General features: G+C 37.3%; 1 protein-coding gene across 5 annotated transcripts in view; it reads left to right on the top strand.

Moving 5' to 3' along the window:
* Positions 1-16,518, top strand: part of GRM1 (glutamate metabotropic receptor 1) — a 184,124-nt gene that overhangs the window by 90,468 nt on the left and 77,138 nt on the right. The gene's annotated exons all lie outside the window — the stretch shown is intronic.

The raw sequence follows: 16,518 nt of genomic DNA, 5'->3' as shown, positions 1-16,518 counted from the left end.
AGAAGGAACTCTAAAGCTGTCTCCAACAAGACCTCACACTTTTGCTTTCTGGGAAGTTAGTTCCATTTAAAGATGAGTAAATGAATAATCATATGGTGCCCCAGCATCTTGGATAAACTTGTGTGGGTGATGTACATGTTTTAAATTCATTTCACTAAACATATGTAACTGTTAACATGCACACATTCTGTACTTACTCCAGGCTGTTCTAATGTTTCCGTCAGGAATCTCTTCATCGGAAGCATGTATTCTCTTCAATTTCACATTTCATTGACTAGATTTAGGTACCTATGCAGTACCTTTTAACCTAAGGTAATGCTTCCTAGTTTGGGTCAGAGTGCAGCAGATCCTTACACACTGTAATTTTTTATCTTCTCAGAGGGTGTTTTATCTTCCTGTCTCTGTTGAGAAAGCATAAATAAACCAAGGTTTAAATTCCTGAATTCTAGATTAAGTCTCGGTAATGTGTTCATCTTCAGTTTAAAAGTAGAAGGTTTTGCCTCCTTATCACAACAATTGGAAGCTTGATTAGTCTTTTCAAACTCCTGACAGTTTACAGGAAAAACTTTTGGTTTTCTGATAGGACCACAGACACCTCTAAGACAGTGAACTCAGCACCATCCCCTGAAAAGCAGCAGAAGTAAATTAGGCAGGGTCTTTCATGTATAAAAAAGCTTTCAAAGATTCAGCTGAAATAGAGAATGGAAATGATTAGGTTGTCTCACTCTAGAGGAATATAAAAGCCTTGGATTAGAAGAAATATGCACATCTCTGAGAGGTGTGGAAATACAGCTATGGAATGGCTCAAATGATGAATTCATGAAATGAAGTTAATTTGGTTTTGATCCACTACCTCACTTGACTATTTTTTAGTATGCTTCCTTTTGCATGCTTCATTACAACCTTCACTGGATATCTTCAAGTGTCACAAACTGCCTTTGAATTTTATTTCATAAGGGTAAAAACTGTTGGAAGAGTTACTTTCTCTTAATTTGCTGTATATGTCATCTGTCTTTAAATATAGCACCACTTTATGGATATTCTACCTGTTACTACTGTCCTTTTACATCTAAAGCTTTTTAAATGGATTATGGCTTATTCTGTGAGTTTCCTCAGTCACATATTTTAAGGTTATTAGTCCAGTACATACTCAATTTATAGCTACATGCTGTCCTTCTAATCTTCTGTTACCCCTGCTAAGATTTTAGTAATTCATCCTATAGGTCACATTCATAAAAATGGGACACTTATTCCTGTAAGATTATTCTGCTATTTTCAGCTTTTATGGGATGGTATTTTTATCATTAATCTTTTATGAAGACTGGGTGTTTTTTGACATTTAATTATCCTGATAAACTGCCCAATAAACCTTTATTACCCTCTTTCGCTTTTTGTGTGTCTGGCTGCTATTTTCCATTATGCTGCAAGTAACACTGACCTAGATCCTTCTCTTGGTTTTTAAAGACAACACATTCTTTTAAATTATGAGTTCTTGCTGGTTTATCATCTCAGTTTTATTCTTTTCTACTTCAAGAACTGATGTAGTTCTTAGGATAGAGATATACATTTTCTCAATATAACATCATTGTGTCTCACCTCTTCTTCACACATTTGCATCGCCACAGTATCCTCTGGGTTAACTGAGCATGTATTCTCCACAAAGGAAATTTTATGCATATGGGAAAGAAAGGAGTTTTAAAAGCTTGATAGGGCCCAAAGTGCCGACTGTCAGTAGCCATCATAATCCGGCCCTGTGTCTCTTTAGTGCCTTCCAACACCAGTGTCCTGCATTGTGCTACCCCTTTGTTGTCATCTTATTGCAGGGGTTCCATACTGTCGTCTCCTATTGCAGAAGTTCCATACCTTCTTGGTGTTTCTTGTGGGCTTCTCCTCAGAGCACTGACTCTTCTTCACAAAGCAGCCAACTGACCCCAGTTCCCCTCTCAACCAGCCACCCCACTCTTTTATAGCACTCTTCTTCTCACTGGTTACAGCTGTGGCCTGTTAAAGTCAGGCCTGTTCCTAATCTCTGATAATTGGCCCAGCTGCAACTCCTTAGGGGTAAGATTATTTTCTACACTATCTTTATTTTCTTATATCCTATCCCACTACACCCCTTGGATCTGGGTTAACCTGAGCAGAGACAGAGTAGACAGCAGGTTAATGCTGAGTGCAGCTGTGTGCTGAGAGCTAATACCATCCTGGTGCATTGTTTCATGTAAAGCTTCATGTCAAGAAGCTTTTGAAACTCTAAATTTAAAACAAATCCAATTTTGGACATAAATATAAGTCCTGATACAATTTTTTCTAGTACATGGTACTAGAACTCTATTAGTTTCAGTTGCTTCTGATTGACTCTAGTCCCAGCAATATGAGAAATCAGCTTACATGTTGGGTAAAAAGTTAAAATGATTGCACAGATAATGGGAATTTTTCATCTCCCAGTATTTTTGAATGAGAACTGACTTCCTGACTTCAGACAACTTCAGAATTGTTTGAATCCAACCAGATTTACATTTCCACAGCTGCCTGATCCCTGTCAATTACAACACATCCACAAAGCTTGGTCAATGTAACCAATGCAGTTTTGCTGTACATGTGTGCTGGGGAGATTGCTGCCCATCAGGTGGTAGACCAGGACAAGATCTAGCAGTTTCTAGGACATATCTGGCAAATGCAGATTTAATTCTTCTGAAAAAATTGGAACAAATTTCTTCATGTAGCCTTATAGTAACACAAATAATAGTTCAGCAATATAGCTCCTGAAATAGTGTTTGTTTTTTTTTTACAATTCCAATGTGTAACAATACACCTTTATTTGTGAGAATTCATCTTGTCTCTATCTGTATTATTCCAGATTCATTATATATTTTCACACAGTATAATTGCAGTCAGTAAAACCCCATTCTATTTTGCAGTTCCATTTAACCAGTGACACCTTTGCTGAGCACCAATGTCATATGACTAGCTCTTGCCATTGGCAGCTTTCTGTAAGTGAATATGTAAAATTTCTTTCACCTATCCTCTTCCTCTGCTAAAGCATAGGGGCATTCTGATATCATAGGTGCACTGTATTCAGCCTGTTCTGTAAGCATCCTATCCTTCAATTTTCCAAAACATCTGAAAATACCTAGGTCTGTGCACTGTTATCAAAATAATTAAAACCAGGAACTTTATTAACCCTATAACTTTGAAAGTCTCTGTCCAAGCTTGAATGCCATTGTGCTCTTCTTTCTAAGTGCTTGACAGCTACTAATAAAGACTGTCAAGCTTGGCATGAATTCTCCCACCAATTTTACCATCCCTCCCACTTTGCACACTCATTTGTCTTTTATTCTTTGAAGTCTAGAATACCTAGGAATTGACTGCCTTCTTTAGGGCTTCTTTCAAATATCTCTGGAGCCTGAAGCTTTACATTTATTGTGTAATTTGGGTCCTATTTCATAGCCCTGTCAAACACACTTCTTAGTCTTTTGTGATGTTCTGTTGCTGTACTCTCAAAAGTCAGAACATCATCTCCGTGCATTTCAATAGATTCAGTTCCTTCAAGAAATATGTAGCACTTAGTGAAAATTCTCAGGAATACATTTTAAGCCAAAGGAAGTCCATGAAGCTACTTCCTCCTGTATAGTGCATCAAATGTGGCTTGCCTTGAATTCCTCTTATTTGGAAAGACTTGTAAAAGCAAAGCAGATATACATTTAAGTTAGTGAAAGAATAATGCCTCAATTCATGAAAATTTTTTTCAATCTATTTAGTTCTCTTAAATCTAAACACAAACAGATAAGGCAGATTTTCTTTCTGTGTTAGTGGTACCTATTGAGAGTCCATTTCTAATATCTCTTGTCAGTCATTAACTCAGTGGTTGAGTTTCTGTTTCTAACGTAGAGATCTGTAAACCAACAGGATCTATGGCCTGTATACACATATCATTAAGGACAGCTGGTCTTCTACATTACCCTTTCTGGACTCTTTCATGACATACAACCTCTTCATCTCATGCTGGCTACAGCAGGTTTTAAATAGAGCTTGGGCAAAATTATTTTTTCCTACTGATTTTAGGTGAATTATTTTAATTTTTGTTTTCAACTGAAGTCTTCAGCTTCACATGATAAGATCTCAATTGTACTGAATTTTCCATTAAGTATTTTTGTTTCTGATTCTGTTGTTTGGAGTGCCCCTCATATTCCGCTGTTACAAACTGACCCAAAGATTCTGTCCCATTTCAAAGTCCGTACAATCACCTTCAAAGTTACATACCCAGACCTTGGGAACAGATGCAAATTTGGAAAGCAACAGGACTTGTTATGCACAGGGAAGGCTTGGAAACACACATGTAAGGATAACCCAGACAAAAGTCATATCAGATAAGCAACACATGTTCCATTAGACACACTGACAAGACACTGTAAGTTAGTCCTATAATATATTGGAGTTCCACTGATTTAACTTTGTGCTATACGCACATCTGCCCAGCAGCCAACCTCATCAGAGCTGGAGACGCCAGTGCTCAGTTGTAGGAGGCCAACGTAACCAATGCCCTGTGCCTCCAGGTCCTAATAATAATAATAATAAGCATCATCATCATCTTAACTGTCACTGATGGCTGCTGCTTACTTGCTCTGACACACCTTGCCAGCCTCACGGCAGAAGCCAGAACAGCCAGATGTACTCCATTTTTGTAGTTGTTTATAAAGGGATTGTGTTGTCCACAACTAGGCATGCACAAGGGCACAAACTCTTAGTTAAAGATAAGGTAAACAGAAATGGACTTTATTTGGGTCATCACTATTACCGTGCCTGAGTGGGTCGCAGCTGGTGATAGAGAGACGGTGAATCTTGTTTCTTGATCAGAAGGCTTGATTTATTAAGATATTATATATAATACATTATGACTATACTAAAAGAATATAGAGAGAGGTTTGCAGAGCTGCTAGCTAAGCTAAGAATAGATAGAAAAGAATCTACAACAAAGTTGTGTTCAAGGACTCAGTCCCCTAGCTTGCCCTGGTGATTGGCCCTTAATTATAAACATAGGAAATGAGCCAATCAAGGTGTCCCTGTTGCATTCCACAGCAGCTGATAATAATTGTTTACCTTCTCTTCGGAGGCCTCTGGTCTCCCGAAGACGCAGAAATCCGAAAGAAAGGATTTCTGTGGAAAAATGTCTGCGACACATCACTTTGCCCAAGATTGTCTCCCTTGCCACTACATTCTGACCTCCCAGCTTCTCTTAACCTTGCACTGCCTAAATGCTGTGAAAATGCCAAGTAGCCAACAACTCCACAAAGCCCCACAGCTTGCTTTCTGTCTCTCTCAGGAAAGAGAAATTGACTGTGAGTGAGAGGCTTTGGGCTTTCTCCTGAGCACAGCAATGTCCTAATGGATTGTTTTCATCTCTTTGATCAAAGTTCTGAAGCAGAAATATTCCAAATCATTTTTTGAGGCCATTAACACTGGCAAAGACCTGGATTCACAAACCCCAGGCATTTAAGGTTGTGATCTCCCAGTTTCCATGCGCAATTCTTCTTCAACCAAGTATGCAAAAGTTCTAAGATGCAAATGTTCAGGTCTTTTTCATCTTTCCCTACCCATTCCCCTATGAACCCAGACCTTTCTGCACTCATGGTGAGAGTTTAATGTACATTTTGAGTTGACAGAAATGGGAACTGAGCTGGGTTAAAGACTGCAGCTTTGGCTGTGGCATGGGGCATGTTGGAGATGCACTAACAGAGGTAATGTCCTTTAGCCACCTCCCATTTGAGAGCAAATTTATTTGAACACAGGAGAGGCATGTGTGGCAGCACATGCTGAGGCATGGTGATTTTCCTGCCAAGTCCAAGACAGGTATTGGGAAAGCTAACAGTAGCAGAGCTGAGCTGAGCAGTGAGATCTCTGTGTAGCTGGGGAGCAGAGGGTCTGTAAAGAAAGAAATTACTACAGTAAATAGGTAATCAGTTTTTGAAATTTTTCATTAAGTACAGGCACATAGGAATATGTGTTCAAACACATACATAACCATATAGAGAAATAGCAATATTAAAATCGTTAGATTCTCTAAAGGCTAAAAGGGGTTTGAAAGACTGCTTACTAAAAGAAAGGATTCTTATCCCCTCCAGTAGTAAGTAATATACATACGCCCGAAGATTAAATCAGATATGTATTAAAAGCCCCGCTTCTGATTTGCATTATTTCAAATTATATAATGAAATTCCAAAGGCAGATCATTTTTGCTTTTCTTCAAGGAACTTGCAGTATAAATTACAAGAACAACGTTTGAAAAAGGTATATAAGCAATATATATCAAAAAGGTGCTGTGCATAAAGAAGAATACGATTTTTTCAGCCTGGCTATTTGAGCATTCCTGTTTTCTGCCAAGTGGAGGGATATAATAGTAAATCAAACAAGAACCATATGTGAAGAAAAGAAACTACAACCTATATAAAAGGAGAGGGCTGGTTTGTTAAAAATTGGAGAGGCTTATACAATTACAATGAGAAAAAAATAAATAGCAGGAAAGAAGTAAATTCATTAATAAAGGTTGGAAATAATGAGCTTAAAATGACTAAACTAGCTCCTGCTTAAATCTTTCTCAAGACAAATGAGGATGAGACACACAGGGAAAAGTATTTAAGGACATTGGCCATATAGCTGCTGAGATAAGAGAAAGAAATGAGGCAAATAATGCCAAGGATGTAAACAAGCAGAAGAAAGATTAAAATTTATGTTTTGCATGTAAAGAAATTAGTGTAAAATCATGCTGAAGAAGACTGTGATATGTATAAAATTCTGACAAGTACATGTAATAGGGGAAGATGAAAAGAATTCTGGATGCATTGCTATGTAGATGTGAAGTTTGAAACTAGAAGCAAATTTTCAAACTTTCCATCATGCAGCAATGAGCAAGTCCCAGTAGTCTGAAGCATAAACCCAATCTCTAACAATATTTCCATCTCCTTTTTATTTTCTTCCATCTTATTTTAGATGTCAGATCTCAGATACACTCTTTGTTCCAAAGACTTTTTGAATCAAGAGAAAATAAACCCTTTGTTTTGTTTTCAACTTGGGAAAAAAAAAAACTTTTACTCTTTACTCTTTTTTTAACTCAGACATTATACCCATAATTATCCCAGACATTCTCAGGATGTTGTAAGCTCTTTTCTTTCTGTAATGCCAGGATAGCAGTGGCTGTTTCAGATCCCAGAAGAGAAGGCATTAACAGGTTCAATAGTTAGGAATTTAGTATCACACAAAGGAGTAGCTGGTGTCCATTTTTCTGGGCTATAAACCTGTCTGTAGGATCAGTCAAAGGACTCGAGGAGCTTTGCACTACAAAGATGCAAAGTTAAGATGGATTTTGAATTACTTCATATTGTCAGTGAAGTACCGTGTAGCAGGTATATCTTGCATAAGTATTTTTTGGTATTAGTGAATAGATTTTCTGGGAAATTAACTTGAGCAAACTGTGGAATGAAGCACAATGGTTTCTCCTAGCCCTAGTGTTACATGTGCACTTAGCTTACTAACTATGCATCACTGTGCTTGGAGGGGTGGGACAGAGTAGCCTTTTTTTTGTTAACTTTTTGACTTCTCTTGTATTTCTGCTCTATTTTAGTTACTGAAGGTATGCATCAACACAAGAATCTTCAATTTCATTTAATATAAAGCAATTGCTTAACTCTCATGATTTCAAAGAAAGCCTCAATGAAGGAAATGCATAGACAATAAAGGTTCTAAATAGTCCCTGAAAATACTGTGTATATTAATATATTGCAATTTTTACATGTCTTACAATTGTATAGCCTGTGATCATCAGGCGTTTGTCTTATTTGTAATGTAAAAATCACAGGGACAGCCTGTTGTTATTATATTGCAAGAGTTCCAATGTCATTACATTGCATGAGTTTCATATCACTAGAGTTTCGTACCTCCTTGATGTCTCTTGCAGGCAGCCCCTCCAGGCACTGACTATTCCTTATCCTCACAGTAGCCAACTAACCCCCATTCCCACCAATCCACTCTTTTATAACACTCTTCTTATTGACTACAGATGTGGCCTGTTAACATCAGGCCTGCTCCTAATCTTTACTAATTGGCTCAGCTGCAACTCTTTAGGGGATAAGATTGCATTCTATACCACCTTCGTTTACCCATACTGTATCCCCCTACGATAACCTATTTGAAGAAGACGTGAACAGTCGATAATAAATGCTTCAACATGGCAACACTTCTGAGGATGAAGCATCTTGGTTTTGGGTACTGTGTTTTAGTTGGGATGAGGAATAAATTACTGTTGTATTGTAGGGGGATACAATATTGGATTGGTGGGAATGGAGTCAGTTGGCTGCTGTGAGGACAAGGAAGAGTCAGTGCCTAGAGGAGCTGCCTGCAAAAAACATCAAGGAGGTACAAAATTCTACTGATATGAAAGCCTTGCAATGTAATGACATTAGAACTCTTGCAATATAATGACAACGTTGTATGATAGGTAGTTTTCCTCACCTCTTTTTTTCTGAGGCAGTGAAAAGAGGTAATTTTTCTTGGTATTGTTTTTTCTCTTTATAACTGATTAAACAGAAGGTTCTTTGCAAAGCAGCTAATGACCAATGTGGGCTAATGTTAGTTGGTTTATGGTGATGAGATGGTATGTAGTAAAGGTGGCATCAGAGAGGAAAATGGAGCAGCAGTATCTATTTCCATTATTGTTGAATGGGCTTGCTGGTTTTAAATGAGCTTCTGTTTCAATATAAAATATACACTCCAGGCTTGGTAAATTAGACTTGTGTTTTCAAGGAAAAAAAAAAACCAAACAGAAAAAAGGAGGGAATCAAATCCGTACTTACTGATCTTCATGTCTTTTATTTTTATTTCTTTAAAGAAAAAAAAAGTGTTTTTTTTACAGGGAAGGCTGTCAAATGAATGCTAGTATGAGCTTCTCTAAGGATTTCCTGAATACAGCATTATAGAATGTTGTCTTATCAAACCAATTCCCACCACCTACTTCTCTGCCAAACCTGCCCTGAAAAATAATCTTTGCTATTTCTGGACATTGATTAGACAGACACATAAAAAAGTCATTCCTCTGATCTCTTTGGATATCAGACAGCACAGACTTAAGCTGGAATCCATTTATGTCCACAGGTTTTGAGTCCTAAGGTAGAGATTTCCCTGACAAGGTAGTAAAACCTGACCTAGTAAATATTACTTTAATTGTCGGTTAATTACATTATTTTTCCCCAGAATCATTTATTGCCTTCTTATTTTCTTGGCTGGCCAATTATTTGGCACACATAAATAACATATAACATATATGTACCTGACTAGAATATAACAGAATGTTATCTTTTTTTGGGAGTGATATTTTACTTCTATAATCAAGGTATAGTTTCTGTTTCCCTTCTCTTTTCTATGCAAAAATATAGTTTCCAAGTCATAATTGAATTCACAGTAAGAGTGTTATTGTGTTTTACCACTTACATTTTAGACAGTTCAAGCAGCTCTGTGACAAATACTGGCTCAAGCTCCAATTTTGTAGAACAGATGTACTTATTTTTTTAAATTGCTATTTAGAATACAAACATGAATTTGTAGTTTAGTGGTGTTTATGTGTCTTGTAGCACAGTTAAACTTGATGCTGATAGAAATAAATAACATTTTTGTAGTAATCTCATTTCTTGTACTGAGTCAGACTTCCAGGGATCGTTCTGTTTTTCCTCTGCCAAAACTGGATAGTTCCCACCAATACAATGCCAGTCTTTCGCAGCTAATTCTTTTAACTGATGCAGCATCTTAGTAGCTACTTTGTAGCATTTCAGTAGGGATTAAAATGTAGTTTTCAGCGTACAATTGCTGCTTGTCCATGCAGAGATACTGCCTCTCATGCACAAAATAGTGGCTGTTCCTCTGTCACTTAAATCACAGCAATATCTAGAGGCTTTCATGGTAGACTTCCACTATCTAGACAGTGTGAAAGGGTGAAGGTTGTGTAGTGTAGAAAGGAAGAATAACTGGGGAAATAACAGACAAGCAAATGAGAAAGAGAAAAGGGTGGGGTTGCAAAGGATCGCTTGGCCACAGCGGAGGTCACTGTCCAGGACAGAGTGCGTGGCCCTCTATCACAACAAAGAAGACTTAGAGGACAGGTGAAAACTGATTGGCAAACAGAGTTCATTCCCATTCATGTAAATTCCCTTTTAGCTTTTATCTGTGGTTGCTACATAGATGATGCAGAGTTGTCACATCTCCTCCTTCTTCCCCCAATAACAACTGCAGAGGGAAGTTCACTGCACAATTTTAAAAAAATTACTCTAATTAATTAATAAACAGTGTTTGATTTTAAGTAATGGTTAATGTGGTGAGTATTTATATGTTTATTCCCTCTTAAGTAAAAACATGTTATTTCATAAAGATACCATATCAATACTTTCCATTAGTATTGTTTCCTAAATATTGTCAAATCGATCATTAGGTTAAATATTTTTCCTTTCCTACAACTGGAAATATGATTAATATGCATTGGGCAGGTTATGAAGTATTTGTATTTCAAATTACATTGACTGTAATGTAGGACTTTACTACATTTCCTTTCCCTCTCTGCCTTCTCTTTTACTTTTAATTTACTCAGAAAATTATTTTCTTGCCAATGTCTTTGTACATCTGTATTTATACACTCTTGCTTAAAACCCTCAAAATACTGACATATCTGCATTCTTTCCCTACCGTTGTGTCCTCCGCCTGCCATGGACTTTCTAAAAAGTATCACGATTGAAGTGATCTTGATATTGCCCTCATATTCCTTCATTTCTCTAACTGACTGAAGTTTACTAATCTTGAGCAATCTCATTTATTTCCTTTTGTATCCCTCTGACAAGTAGGTGTTACCAGACCATAGTTAGAGGATTCAGAATCAACCCCATGGTATTCACAAGGGATAAGTAATTAGCTCTATGCAGAATTGCTGGTCCATCAAGGCTCAGGCTTCTGTAGGACTGTCCTTTGTGTCCATTCCTCCTGACTGGGCCCATTAAAATTCCCCATGCTTTAGTTCTCACTGAGATGGGAAAGAAAGAGTTTTAATGCACCTGAAATCCAATAGACAGGAAGGTGTAGAACTAAGCACAGGTGGCCACCAGTAAAAGGTCAAAGGGGACTTGGGAAACTCAAACATTTGTCCTTTCTAAGACAGCAGGGAGCAGATGAAATTTCTCTGCCTGTTTGGCTTTTAATCACATCCCAGGTTTCTCCTGAGGTAGTACCAACTGTGCAATCTTCCTTTACTTATGACTCACAGGACATAATACAGAAAATCTAGAGCTCTTTATCTGGTTCTCTCTGCTTTAATCAATTTTTCGTTCTTTATCCCTTCTACCTTTTTGTGAGGAACAGTCCTTGTATTCAAAGTTTCAGACTGCTATTCTTACAACAGAGTCCCACAGGAGTAATTTTATTGAAAAGGCTATTTTCTTTCTCCCCCTCACATTGTGCTGTTTGGGATTTTGTTTTTCTTATTGTTATTGTTCTGCTTGGGGATTTTTTTGTTTCTTTTCTCTTAACTTGCATGTGACTTAACCTTAAATTCTGTAGGTTTTGTTGGTATTTCAATGGATGAATACCAACAAGTATTTTTTATTTTGAACGCTTCCCTAAAAGTAACTGGTTTTTCTCTTATTTTCATGTATAAACATGGATTTAAAAATTTGCTTTCAGAGCTTGTTGATAGAGGTAGATTTCTGTGAGTGGTTTCTTTGAGATTGATTCTAAACCTTTTGCATATCATTCAGCCATAGAGTAAAAGGAAATAACAGCACTGGGGACTTGTCACCTTCTCCGTGGTTTTGAATTTCCTTTTCTTTCTTACCTTCAGGAAATGACAATGGTCCAGTTTGTTGTCTCAAGGGTCATTCTTTCTTCTGCCTGGACATGGTGCATGTTTGTGATGACTGTAGCAGTTGTATTTGTGGGACAGAAACATTAGGCAGGAAATGTTTCCCTTCTCTATTGAAGAGATTTAAAAACCATTCAAAAGGCTGAAAGCAGAATGGATGCTGAACCTGGCCACAGCACCTGGGTGTCCCTGGCTATTCTGCGCACAGCTGGACCGAGCCCTGGCCGGCATGGCCCTGCCCAGGGCTCCCCCTCAGCTCCCAGCTCCCCAGCCCTCAAGGAATAGCTGTCCCATGCAACATCCTGATGGCTGGCTTTGCTTGATTCCATTTGGCTTTTACTCTTCCACCTTTCCTTGTCCATAAATGCAGCATTTTTACTGAAGACAAGTTTCTGCAAATTGCCTTTCAGATTTTCTTTGCATATTCCAATACGGTATGAAGCAGCTGACAAGTATGTGTTTTCTGTTGCTCCATGCACATTCTTCTCTGGCTAGCTTCATGAAAGGAAAAGGAAGGAGTTCTCACTGTATCTTGTAGAAGGAAAGTCAAGTTAATCTTTCACCATTGCACCTTTGTTCAAAAGCCAGACAAAATCAGGTACTATTTTTAAAAAGGTTGCTTCAGTTTTCTGTTAGTAAGTTGTAACATCATCACTAATTAATAGAATTTGATCCTAGGACACTTTGATTACTCTGGGGTCAATAGATTAATGAAATATAAAAGAAGTTTTATCTTCCTAAGTAAAAGTGTAAAACTTAATTTATAGTAGCAGATTTGTTGTCTCCCAAGTTACATGACTAATGATCCAAAGAAAATGACAGGAATGAGACAAATTTCTTAAAGGGATATTGTATGGGCCATATATCTTCCTAAGCCTATAAGATCTCTAGGGATCTCTTTCAACATAAATTATTCCATGACTGCATAAATAAAGGGTACAAACATAGATTCTACATAAGAAGCAAAGCCTCCATCTTTTTTTGGGACAGATGGTGATTAAGACAAGTTCCCATCAGGAAAATATCTGATATAAGAAGAGGTATCCAAACATATTGCCTTACAATGCACTCATGTACAACTTGGGATTTAGAAGGGAAAAAGATGCCTTCTCAATCTCCAGTACAGAACTAATAAGGATTAATATGTTTTGTTCATTTTGAAATTAATCTGATTACACTGTTCTTTAATTTGGTGATTTGGTAAATTAGGCACTTTGAAGGATGGAGGCCTTCTCAGTTGTGACTGTGATGCATTTTTGTATTTTATTTAGTCTACTGAAATGTCAGTAGTTTCCTCAATGTATATTTACTTCTAATTTCAGTTTGGCTTGGCCATATAAAAAGTATATGAAACTCTCTTACTCCTGTAGTTTTAAGCATGTTCCAAGTACCTGTAAGAATGCATCTAGTGTAAACAAGATTTTGGCAAATCATTCTACTCTTTCTACAGGTACATTTGTTCACAATTTTTATTAATGTTTATAAACAATAAGTGGTTTTAAATATTTTTTATTAAATCTTCAATATAAATTTTGATTAGCATAACTTAAAATGAAACCTATCACTTTTAGTAAATCTTCACTTATGTTTACACTTGAATAAGTCTACATACTAATAATTTTTTTAAAAGAAAAAGCTTTAATGGCTGCTTTTTCCTATCCCTAGATAGTCAGGAGGGTAGGCAGGTATTGCTGCCTGCAAACTCAGCATTTAAACATGCACCTCACTATGGCTATTCCATGTCCCACAAGCTACAAAATGAGGTTACTGTGGGATGCAATAGTATAACATCCTTCTGCATGCTGGCAGGAGCCTGTGTCAACCTTTTCCTTATGCCAGTGAGTATCTGCAACCCTAGCTTTCTCAGTCATGCCAGCATGACACATGGGAGGAATAAGACTTGAACAATCTGAATGATAAACTTGTGACCTGTTCTTTAATAAGTGCAGTTAAACAAGATGGCACATTTCAGCAGTTCCTCTGAGAAAGATATCTGATAATTTCCAGTTACATTCAGGGCCTTTTTGGTTTTAATAAGGACTGGATACCTGAGACCTAAGTGCCTAAAAGACTGCTACTGTTTACTCTAGCTCTGCTCACTGCAGCAGGAACTCTAAGGCAGAGAGGTTTGCCCGGCTGTGTTGAACTATATTTGGTTTAGACAAGCATAGGACTGTTCTTAAATTTCTTCTTTCCTAAGTGTAGAGCTACAGGAATAGACACTTACACCTTTAAGACATCAGTAATTGAAGAAAGGTAAATCAATAATATTTTTATACATTTTTAAATGCTCTCTAACATTTGCTTCAGGCCAAGTATAATAGAATTGTCTGAACAAAGTAGATTATAAAAGAAATTCAAGTTATTACACGAATTTAATGTTCAGCAATTGTTCATTAAACAATTGGTTAATTTTCAGGTGAATTCATTATTCAAATAATTCATAGGTTTCTTGGTCTCCTAGCAGTTCATGAGCTTTTCTTTACTGACAAAATATAATGCTGTGCTAGTAGGTTATTGAAGTCTAATGATTTTATTTATTTTGTGTTTATTTATTCAAGCCTTAAAGTATTACTTGATTCTCTCACTGGAATGGTTTAGGTGCTTAGGAGACTCACTAGCATAATATGAATTTGATATTTCCCATATCAATATGGTATTTCAAATGAATGACTTATAAATGTTTGAGTGGAAATTACATTATTCATAAGCATTCATAGTAATCTGGATGTTCAATTATGCACAGAATGTGAAAAAGAGAGAATGGAAGATGAAGACAAATTTAAAATAGTTTTGGTAAAAACAGTCATTTAGGGAGATGTGATAACTTTGATTAATGTCTTCATGGGCTTTGTGATTATATCATGGGTTCAATCATACTTATTCTTTTGTTCTTCATTTTATGCAATCTGATTGTCAAAGTCCATTTTAGTACATGTTGGTATGGATGGCTAATGGGCTCTCACCTACAGCTGCCAGGTCCTCTGCAGACACAGCTTCATTAAAGCAAAAAGAAATTCATAAACACAGAATGAGTGTGGAAAAGACTTTCCAGAAACCTTGTGCAGCTATGAAAGATAATTTACATGCAAACCATGGAGAAAGCTAATGTAAGATATGGGATGTACTCTTTAGGTCTTCATATTTGAAATTTGATTTATATTGAGAAAAGGCCTATAAATTCTGTGTATTTCTCTTAACTCTTGTTATATGAGATGGTTACAGTAATTGATGGCTTGAGGGAATCAGCTAAAAATATAAACCCTAAAGGGAAAATTTGGATGATCCTGTGAAAGTAAACAACTATCATGGAGAAATCTAAATGCTGCAATTCATGCTATTTTGAAAGTATGGTTTGTATGGAAATGGGATTCTAAGATGTTTCTCTATTTTCCTGTTCCTTGGCAGGATCTCAAAAAACAAAGCAAGGAGGGAAGAAAGGAACTATGCTTCCACTTTTTATGCTTGGTGTTAGGGAAGACATCTATGATTTAATATTTTCATAAGTGCAAAAAATTAATAGTCAAGCACCCAGCAAGATCTGATGGAGTAATATGGAGTGAAGAGGGACTTGGTGTTTACCTGATCACTTTGCTGTATTTATATATATATGTGTACACACATATTTCCATGTATTTCCAGTCTGCTTCACCTCCATGTGTTCTCTCTCTTTCCAGTCCTTCAGATCCAGCCCCAAGGCTGTTGGCCAGAGTAGAGGCAGGAATGATTCCATTCCCCTTGATGCCTTTACATGGTTGCACAGAAAAGACGTCAGTCTCTAACTTTCAGGCCGGTTGGAAGAACCAGCAGGAATGTTTCTTCCTAATTATCCATCCTGAAAAGGGATTACAGTTGGGCTCTTTATAGTGGGAATGACCATCATATCCTTACTATCCATGTTCATTTTTTGGTGGAGTATTCTTGCACATACACCAAAACAAAGCAGCAGCAAGGGGAGGCAAAAAAGTCCCCAGGAACTGGTACAGAGATGCACAGGGCTAAACATCTGTTTTTACATTCATGTGTATTAATAAGTTGTCAAAAATCTTGGATTTCACTGGATGTGGCTGAAGTTCTGTCAGGGGAGGTTTAGGTTGAATATCAGGAAAAGGTTCTTCACCCAGAGAGTGTTTGGGCACAGGTGCCCCAGGGAAGTGATCACAGCACCAACCTGACACAATTCGAGAAGTGTTTGGACAATTCTCTCAGGGACATGGTGTGACTGATGGGGTGTCCTGTGAAGGCCAAGAGTTGGACTTTGATGACCCTTGTGGGTCCCTTCCAATTCAGCTTATTCTGTGGTTCTGTATTTGTGTGATATTGAAGCCCAGGAGCACCTTAGATGAGGCATGATGCTAAGATTAAAGTTTCCAATTTGTGTGTGTTTGTTTAAAATTAGGTATTCTTCTCTACACACATGCTTCCATTTGGAAAAGATACTGTGCTTTCGTGATGCCTCATGTTATGAATTTCAAAAATGCAGAGCAAGGATTTAATCCACTTGCCAGTCTATGGTGAAAGCATGTGCATCCCTTTTGAAAAATCAGCCACTGCCTTAGAGAATACATGAATGGTTGCTGATTTTCCAAGATATACAGCATTGTGCACCCTTGAGAACAGTAAAACCTTTCCTG

This window comes from Melospiza georgiana, chromosome 3 (genome assembly GCF_028018845.1).
Source record: "Melospiza georgiana isolate bMelGeo1 chromosome 3, bMelGeo1.pri, whole genome shotgun sequence".
Classification (NCBI taxonomy): domain Eukaryota; kingdom Metazoa; phylum Chordata; class Aves; order Passeriformes; family Passerellidae; genus Melospiza; species Melospiza georgiana.
Note: the sequence above shows the minus strand (reverse complement) of the source record. Positions and strands in the feature narration are given on the sequence as shown.